This window comes from Cryptotermes secundus, unplaced genomic scaffold (genome assembly GCF_002891405.2).
Source record: "Cryptotermes secundus unplaced genomic scaffold, Csec_1.0 scaffold633, whole genome shotgun sequence".
Lineage (NCBI taxonomy): Eukaryota > Metazoa > Arthropoda > Insecta > Blattodea > Kalotermitidae > Cryptotermes > Cryptotermes secundus.
Window position 1 is genome coordinate 175,603 of NW_019739220.1, and position 10,234 is coordinate 185,836.

Here is a 10,234-nt window from a genome sequence, read left to right on the forward strand (position 1 = left end):
TCATTGATATCATCATTATTATTATGAAACCCTTAGTAGTCATTGTTACATGTTATTGTTTGATATTGTAGCCTATATCTTCTGTAAATGTCCTGTAAATTTCATGTTTCAAAGCCAAAACAGGAAAAGAGGGGTATCTATAAGTTATAGTCTATAGCTGGATATGCAGTTCCTCCTCCAGCTTATCCAAATGTGATATAACTACTACTCCTCAGCATGCATGTGTGAAAGATTGCCTGTTGTGTATATCTTGTGTACAAAATGTACTTATGTTGATCACTAAACATAAAGATGTAAACTCATTTCTGTTTTTCAGTTCCCCAAACTTCCAGAAAGATAGATATGTGGCCATGTTGCCTGTAGCTCCCTTTTTAGAATATGAGGTAATGATAGAAAATGAGAAGTATTGATTTTCAAAGGAAAATATTGATACCTACACTTGTGACTCATCTACAGGACAAAATTAACTGGTACTATAAGTTTCTGATATTGAAAGCAAGGTACATATGTTTGAAGGTATGTGCAAATCTCAAAGAATGATACTAAGAATAAAAGCTCTTACATACTTAACAATATGTAACATGAAGTTATGTTGGTCACAGTCATATAATGTGACATGTTATATTTCATAAAATGTATGGAGACAACAGTTACAAAATTTTGATTGCAGGATATGAGTCTTTTTTAATTTTGCTTTAAATTCTGTTGTATTATTATTTTTATGATTATAACTGTAGTTCTGTTAATGTATATAACTATGAGCAATATTATATTTAAGCATCCTGTTACACTCACACGATATATATGAGACAAACTCCGTCTTAAGTGCAACAATTTAATTGTAGTTCTTTCTTCTTCCCTCCCTCCACACTACATGTTTCGGCCCTAAATGGCCATCATCAGGTGTGTATTCTTACGTAGCTGCTACACTGCCCGTAGTTTGAAATTTAAAATCAGCAGTCTTTCTAATTGTATGTATGTATAAAATCTTTGTTAATCTACACGCGTCAATTTGATTTCTACAATTGGCACTTTTTTAAAACTTCAATTCAAATTAAAATGTCTATAAATTTACTGTTCTTTTCCTTTTTCCAAATTTTTAAAAATTAAAATTTTCTCAGGGTACACGCCCTATGTCTATAGTGCTGCAGCGGCCACTTCTTGTTTTATCGCTGTTCATGTATTGTCTGTAATATACAAATATTCATATTACTATCTTATGTTATGTTATGTTATTCTTATATGTTTATACTGTTATTTGTACTTACTCTGTGTAGGCTCTCTCTGTGTATGTCGCTGCTTATCTTTAATACGTGTGTTGTCTGGTGTATTGTGTGCTGTGTTTTATGGGTGAGTGTTGGAGGGGGAATGGGTAGTGGGGAGAGGGAGGTACCGTTAGTCTGTATAGATTTCGTGTATCGTTTGAAATATGGGATTTTAATATGGTGATTTTAAATTTTAAACTACGGGCAATGTAGCAGCTACGTAAGAATACACACCTGATGATGGCCATTTAGGGCCGAAACATGTAGTGTGGAGGATGGGAAGAAGAAAGAACTACAATTAAATTGTTGCACTTAAGACGGAGTTTGTCTCATCTATATAACTATGAGGGTTGGAAATTTAATACTGGCAACACTGCTATAGAGACGCCACGCAATGGAACCAAATAATGTCACTTATACCAGATGTTAGTTACATACCTATCTTACCGCAGAGCAAATGAACTCTCCCTTCCCACATCACGCGCATGCGCAGTGACGAGAAGAACAGAGCCTCGTGTTAGCTGGCCGATTTAATGCTGTCACAATGTTTTCGAAACAGGAACAATGGAGTTGAATAAAGATTGAATGTGCCAGAGGCCGTAGAGCACATCAGTGTCATCAAGGTCTTCAAGAGGCTTGCGGGGAATCTGCACTGCCTTACAGAACAGTGGTAAGGTGGGTAAAAGCCTTCAATGAGGGATGCCAAAATGTGGCAGATATGCGTCGGCCAGGTCATCCTAGTGTCGGTGAAGAAGAAGCGTGTGCTATTTCCGCGTTACTGGAGAGTGATCGACGCCATACGATTCGTGAGCTGGCCCTAGAGACAGGATTAGCGCATATGACTTTGCTTCACATTCTGAAGGAACACCTGGGCATGAGAAAAATTGCATCATGATGGGTTCCGCATGATTTGACGGAAATGCAGAAATGGCTACGGTATGACGCTGCTCGTAACCACTTGGAGCGCTATGAGCACAAAGGAGAGGCTTTCTTATGCCATATCATCACGCTGGATGAGACATGGGCCAAATCGTACGAGCCACAAATGAAACGCCAATTGAACGAACGTCGTCATTATGGGTCACCACGAAAATCAAAAGTTCTTCAGAACCCCAGCAGTATGAATGTTATGGTGATTCTCGTGTATGACTGTGATGGTGTTATCCTAATGCATACTGTTCCCCGACAGCAGACCGTCAATGTGCAGTATTACTGTTCATTTTTGGAACACAACCTGTGACCAGGTTTGAGAAAGAAGTGGCGACACTTTCTGCAGAACCCACCCATCATTTTGCAGGACAATGCTCGGCCGCATGCAGTGCAAGCTGTGGCTGAGTTGTTCGACTGATGGGGCTGGGAAGTGCTGTACCATCCAGCATACTCCCCGGATTTAAGCCCTTGTGACTTTGACTTGATTCCTAAGATGAAGGAACCACCTTGTGGCATTCGCTTCAGAACTGTTCCAGAGATTCTTCAGGCAGTAGATCGCTCCATTTGAACTATCAACACAACAGGCACTACTAAAGGTATCCTACGACTTCCACATTGCTGGCAACGGGTTGTACACAATGCTGGTGACTACATTGAATGACAGTAAAACTTCGAAACATGCATCTATTTTGTATCAGTTGTAAATAAATAGTTGCCACTATTAAAGTTCCAACCCTCGTAAAAGAAAGGAGTTAATTCTGTCTCATTTCAGTTGGACAAGAAATATTTCACCATTTATGAAAATATACATTTTATTCCCTAAATTAAAAATACTGACACTATCAAATACAGCCATGTGACTTCTGATGTCAGGACTAGACCATATCGAATGTTGAAAGATTTTCAATGTTTTGGAAAAACTTACAGTTAACATTTTCATGGTTAACTTAGGGGCAGAGCAGTAATTTTCTGCTAGCTTCCACCATAAGGGTCGTCCTTGGTTTCAGGCACTTTCGGGACTCATGACCACATTTGTTAAGATTCATGGTTTAGTTTGGTGTTTTGGGTATTGGACCTCCATTTTATGGAATTGACTGTTGCTTGTTCATAGTATGTTATACTTCTACTGCACCATAACACAACACAGAATGAGTTACCTTGTATTCATAAAGCATCTGGGTAAGGTGTGTGTGTGCTTTTTTTTTATTTTTTTTTATTCTGTTTTACAATTTAGTGATACATATCACTACATTGAAAACACATAACATTCTTACCCTCTGCCAGTGCAGGCTTCTGCAGCAAGTTGTGCCTTAAATTACTTAATCATTCAAAACCGACAGATAACATTTGAACAGACGTAAACCTATGCGATGCCAATTTTGAGCTCCTTGTATTTCCTCTGCATGGCTTCTCCTTGTCCAATTGCATATATGTTCTGATTCAAATTATTTTGAATAGCTTCTGCCTGTTTCTTGCATAATTTAGATAGTAATCATAGATGTGCCACATATAAACCTCAGACTAGTGGGCTTCTCTCAGTGTTAACAATATTGCGGAATATTGTTATGCAGATGCTTCCATTTTGAGCAGAAGAGTTTCTGCCTTAACTCTAAAGCTTTCTTCGTCAATGACAGCATGAAATCTATGCGATTCTCAGCTAATTCAATCTAGCATGGCTCACGTCTGAGTATTGAATGTGAGAACAATACTACACAAACATTTTATGACAGTAAAATTTAAAGCTGAAATGTGTATGCTAAAAAAGGTAAAGTGATCCATGCGACAGGCCTTGAAGACCCATAGGGTTGTGAGATGTCAAGATTCCCACATTTTCTAGATAATAGGCTCACAGGTGGTTCCGAGGTTGTCAACCTTAAGCACTGGCCTCCCTTTAATGCTGGACAGATTCCTAGTACTCATTTCTCTTAGAGGCTGAGTCGACCCTAGGGCAACAGTGCTGTTGGAAGGATTAGATTGATTGAAAAATCCAGTGACCTCATCGGGAATTGAGCCTGCCACCTTCTGGCTTGTAGCATAGTGCCACAAAATTTTATGATGGTAAGTTTATAAAATGATGTAACTTTCATTTATGATTCCCAAACAAGAAAAAACAATGTCACTAAGGTGCTAAATGACGGCTTATTTTATTCTTGTAGTCTGAAGCTAATGAAACTCTGCATGAGGTACAGCAATGCAGTAGAGTGGAAACGGTTATAAAATATCTCGATGACTGAGCTCTTAGGACATTCTTCTCTTAAAGCACCATGAAGGTAGTTTACAGCTTGCCTAACAAATTACATCCAACCCCTTGTCAACCTGTTTCATTTCTCTCAAATGAGTGACTCTTCTTAAATATTTGAAGACAAAATGTTGGTGCTGTTTCAGTATTCGAAACACAAATATTTTGTCTCTTAGTCCTCATGATGTGTAGACGCTCATGTTTTGGAAAAAAATTGCGCTTAACTCTTTGAAACATAAAGGCTACAACATGTATTCTGACGTAACATTGAAGAGACCTTCGCATTTTGTCCATAGAGCAGTAAATAATTTGCCTTTATAATAGGCAGTACATTTACCGTGAGTCAAAAACTAGTTTTTGAATATTATTTAAATGAGTACTGCATAATTACAAAATTAGGACAATGTGACCTATCACTGAAAAGTATTTACATCCTTTATCCTTCTTGCAACACAATTCACTTGACACGGCAGTCGTCAGTAACACAAAAGGGAACCCAACAAAATTCGTGAATAAAATCACTAATAAACGTGGCAATATGCTACCTCTTGAAATGACCGAATCAATGACTCACACTATGACTGGTATTTGTTTTCATCATTCTACCTTTGGGAAATGCATGGCCGATTTTTAAATTTATTATCGAAAATCTGTCTGGCAACATATCACTAATCATACAATTTCAAATGATTTTAGGTGGGTGTGATTTCCGGCGGTCGCTTGGTCGGTATAGTTCTTGCGGACTACAGACTATGGAGTTTGTTTTGTTTTTGTTTGTGATTTCACTAAAATGGGCTATGTGTTTAAAAGTTGTTGTCAGGCAACCAAGTGAACAGAGACAAATGCCAAAAGGGCGAGCTGAACCCAAGATCGCATTTTGCTAGACCAAGGATGACGTTTACATGTTTTAATCGAAAGAAAAAAGATTTGAAATATTTGAGGGATTACTTTCGGAAGGAAACAAAGAAAGTTGTAAAACCAAAATCTGTGACTCTGTGATTATGGACCGCCTCTGTGGTCTAGTGGTCAGAATTCCTGGCTACAGATCCAGAGGTCACGGGTTCGATTCCCGGAACTAGCAGATTTTCTGAGAAGTAGTGGGTCTGGAACGGAGTCCACTCAGCCTCGTGAGGATAACTGAGGAGCTATCTGAATGGAAAAGTAGCTGCTCCGGTCTAGAAAATCGAGATTAACGGCCGTGGGGATTCGTTGCGCTGACCACGCGACACACTCTATCCGCTAAAGTTGGCACTAACTTCGCCGACAAGCGGCGGTCGCTCGGTCGGTAGTGTTCGCTTGCGGACTAAAGACCAGGGAGATCTGTGATTATGACTGAGAAGAAGGAACTTGAGCTTCTTAGAAAGAGACATGGAAAGAGTCGAAGATGACGATTTTCTGTTTTTTTTTTATTCTTTTGCCTGCTATTAAATCTTTTCCACAGTGACGGAGACGTAGTCTACGAATGACATTTCGGGAGTTCATAATAAATGAGGTAGAAGAAGCTGAAAGAAAACTGACATGTTTCATGCATCAATAACATACCAGGGCAAAACACGTTTCTACTTGAAATAACCAAGCCATCAATATATTCCAGTATTCAGTACATATCACCATTTTGAATGTTTATAATATAGTACGAGCATGAAAATAAAATTAGACTTTCTCTTTTCCTTACGTTTACGTTGTTCAGCAGATAGGTTTTCTCTGTAGTGAGTTCCTGGTTCACAAAGGCAAAGAAAACAGTGTTAAATATATCCTTTAACATGATTAAATTATCTTTGAACATATTGGAACTAACTCTTGCGTCCCTATAGAGATGGCATAACCCTCCAAACGTTGGTCTTTTGTTTACTAAACTCATGAACACATTTGTCTCCTTCTAAAAGTTTACCCTGTGCTTAGCTGGGTAAGTACTATGCCATGAAGGTGTATGGGGGAGTGAATGTATATATCCACGTTTTCTTGACCTCGACACTAGTTTGAGGTGAGTGGTCAGCTTTACGACCTTGAGGCTTTAACCCCGGGGAAAGAGCCCTCGGTACCCATTGCATAGGAGTTTTGGTCGACCACAGAGCCAGTCTATACGACGGGACTCGAACTCCGACCCCTCGGCTTTCCAGCCTGTAGCCAGTCGCCACACCGACTACGCTATACCGTTTCATCATGTTCCCTTCTACTTTTCGATTTCAAATAAATCCTTTCTGATAATAACAAGTTTCTAGAGAATTTTTACAATGCCATGGTAGTGCCTGTGAAACTGAGTAAGCTCAGCGCTTAGCGGACTACCGCCATTGGCGTCAACACGCTACAATTAAAGCATTTTGCATGGCACTTAGCACTACGCTACTTGCTAAGCACTAGGCCGTCTGCACGGTCTGCACTTCGCCTAACACAGTGAGCAGTTCATCATGTTCCCACTAGAGGGAACTACTGCCATATTGTTATGATTCACATTTCTTAATACAGATGGCCGTACCCAGCACCAACACATGCTGCAGTGTTGTAACGGTTGTAACCGTTGCAACCGTTTATCAGACATTGTGAACTGGCACGAGTTGGCTGAAGTAGAGGAAAGTTCTACTGCAAGAACACAAATTTATGGACTATTCGTCAGGGCATTCGGTTAAATTCGTCTTGTTCTTTTGCTTGACTCAAGGACATTATCTGGAGCGGACTGGAAAGGAAAGTTCGTTCATTTCAGGATGGAAATCCCCGCCAATATTATTCTTAACTGAAAATTGGGCTTGCACCTGTTTCAGCCAATTACTGCTCAGGGTTCAGGAATGTCATAAAATTGGATGATTTCCTTCAGCAAGTAGCCGTTTCGGGGCGGGGAAGGGGGTGCACGCTGAACGTTTGGGAGGGCTGGCGGACCACTGCAGCAGAGTTAACGAAACATAGTTCCAATAATTGAGTTCCGTACACAAGCGGCCATCAGGATGGAATACGGAACCGTCGAGTAAGAGCCACGTTATATAGCACATAAGTTTCCCTTTCTCTGATATGCTTTCCCATCCTTGCATATTATCGAATGTCTCGTCGATGCCGACGTTTAACGTCATTTCCATAAATAATACATTCAAACTGTCAATCCTAAACCACCTCCTTTATATAAATTATTTTGGCCGGCACTCTCATGCTCCGTTTTAACCCCAACGTCCGAGTGCTCAAACCGCCTGAAAAATGCACTTTCGCCTACAGTTCAAACACAGCTTACGTGTTATATAATCACGGCATGTTGCTCTTGCGCGCTGACTGCTCAGTTAGTACAGTTATCCGTGTGTGCAATGATCGAAGTAGTAACATGGTACTCAAATACGTTTTGATTTGGGTCTTAGTATATGCGTGACTTTTTTTTTTTTGACTGCTGGTATCGTAATATAGAAGTGTGTGTGCTGCAGAAGAGAACGAACAGAAGAACTAATGATGTGTTTGAGGCAGAATGTTATACCGATAATTTGTTCCAATTTTATTTTTATGTAAGCAAGTGCCAGATTGCGTGTAAATTGAGAATCAAGAAGTTTTGCAGTCCTTGAAATGACATATTCGACACATCATGAATGCTATAAAAACAGAACCTGATTCAGATTCGGAGATACAATCTGCGTCATTGAAGGGTGACTTCGAATTCATTTCTCTTAATTATGAACAGGATCCCCTGGAAAATACCGATAATGTGCCAGAGACTAAGGTGAGGGGCTTCATTTTGGTCTGATGTAGTTATATTTAGCCTCTTTTACCTACTGTTTAGTAAATCGTTATATTTTTATATGAACGTTGGAGGTGTGTAAGGAAGTTACAGAAGTGTCTGAGAGGAATTGTGTCAGTCTCTGTTCATCAAAAGAAAGCTGCACTAAGAGCAGTCTGTGTTTGCTCCTTGGTTATCTGATGAAGCATAGTGAAAACGCATAGATTATGCGTCACCGAACTATGTTGTGAATGAGGAAGACATGAAAGGAAGCTTATCATGACATATTCTTATGTATTGTGGTATGATAATCCTGGAGGGAGTTGGGAAGACATGAATGTTCTTCAAAACAACTTTTCTCTTTGCATGGATTCGTTCTTCATCTCTTATCCTAGTGTAAATGTATGTTTGGTAGGAAACAGTTTTTGAAGGATTGAGAAATATTTTTGTTGTTTATCTCTGCACATGTTTCATATTTTGCGTTCAGTCCTTACCATTTCTTCAATTGTAAGTGTAAGTTGGATATGGAAGAGTGACAGGATTGAGGAATGTTATTTCTGTTGTTCTTTATTTATTTATTTTAACATATATACAGTAGTATGACTCCATATTTTATATTAATGCCTAGTAACCCTGGAGGCAACATAACATTGTTAGAGAACTGCCACAATACAGAAATTAGATGTTGTTTGCTTAAGTATTGCAGACCACAGTTCTCAGTACCAGCAGGAACTCTACTGTTACATTTAAAGATAAAACAAATCATCCATGCAACAAGAAATCTAATATTGAAATGGCAAGGTCTGGTATATGTATCTGTCTCCAGGAACTGATACAAGTGTTCTGTGAATGAAGTTATTTGATGGTTGTGTATTTCCTACAAATTTCCAATAAGTTAAAAGATCATAACAGAAATTACATTTATTGAGTTTTCACCCACAAGAGACAGTGTTGTTCAATTATCATAATTCACTAGAAAGGACAGAGAATAATAATACATAAGGATGAATAAGAATTCTTTCATTACATACTGTTGGCTGTTTTAAATTTCAGGATGCATTGAGGGAGCTTATGAAATTTCAGCAAGATGATGAAACTGAAATAACAACAGAGGAATATGAAGTATTTATTGGCAGGTGAGCATACAGTTATTATAATTTTATATATACTGAAGTGATGAATAGAAGAATGATCAGTTGATCTAGCATAACTTGGAACTGGAAATAAACTAGGCTGTAGAATGAGTTATTATCCAGTACTAGCAGCTTATAATATTTCTTAATAATTTATCTAAATTAATATTATTATGCAGTCTTTCCTTGTGTCCCTGTGTCCTTGTGTCTTCCTCATATTTGAAGGAGACATCACTTCTAAGTTACAGCTCACACATTCTTTATGTTGTTATGTTGTACATTGTATTATTTGACATAACAGTTTATTGTTCATATTTCCACCAGATCAAAATCATTGTGGGAACATCCCACATTATCACGCATTTTCTGCAATGCACACTCTTCACATCACTTTTCACCATCACGCGTGCTAACCAATCAAATTGCTCCAAACGTTCGCATTTATACTGTGCTCGCTGCTAGCCCCGCATCTACATCATCATGCGCGCTAGCCAATGAGCGCCCTGCAAATTCTTTCTCCTCAATTTCAAGTTTCGCTCCGCCCACCGGGTAGTGTATAAAAAGGAGCAGCCGCAAACCGGCATCATGAGTTTGACTTCAGTCTACGAACAAGCCACACTTAAGCAACATCAGCCAGCAGGCTTCATCGCCAGCGGCATCGGATGCATCGGCAGGCTGCGCCAGGCACGACTGCCTCGGCCCTCCAGCTCTCTCACACCCGACTCATTGGGGCACCTCGCCTGGACTCGCCGGTGGTCATGTCCCTGTCCGACCCACTGGGCATCTGGTGTAGCCACTACCTCATCACTCCTATGACCGCGCTCAACGACCAGCCTTTCATCAGCAGCCGCCGCACTGCGATCAAGCAACCTCCACCATCTGCCGCACTGCGATCAAGCAGCGGCCGCACTGCGGCCAGTCCACTCACCTCAACTAACCTCTCTCCCTACCAGCGCTCGCCACGCTACCTCACCGATCA

At 39.8% G+C, this 10,234-nt stretch overlaps 1 protein-coding gene across 4 annotated transcripts in view; it reads left to right on the forward strand.

Moving 5' to 3' along the window:
- Positions 1 to 7,693: 7,693 nt before the first annotated feature.
- Positions 7,694 to 10,234, forward strand: part of LOC111871760 (zinc finger protein 664) — a 61,893-nt gene continuing 59,352 nt past the window's right edge. For 2 of the 4 annotated variants that reach the window (XM_033754382.1, XM_033754383.1), the window contains exons 1-2: positions 7,700 to 8,125; positions 9,176 to 9,258. The gene's annotated coding sequence lies outside the window, so the exon portion shown is untranslated. Of the gene's footprint in view, positions 8,126 to 9,175; positions 9,259 to 10,234 lie in introns of all 4 variants that reach the window. The other 2 variants (XM_033754387.1, XM_033754386.1) reach the window with 2 other exon arrangements.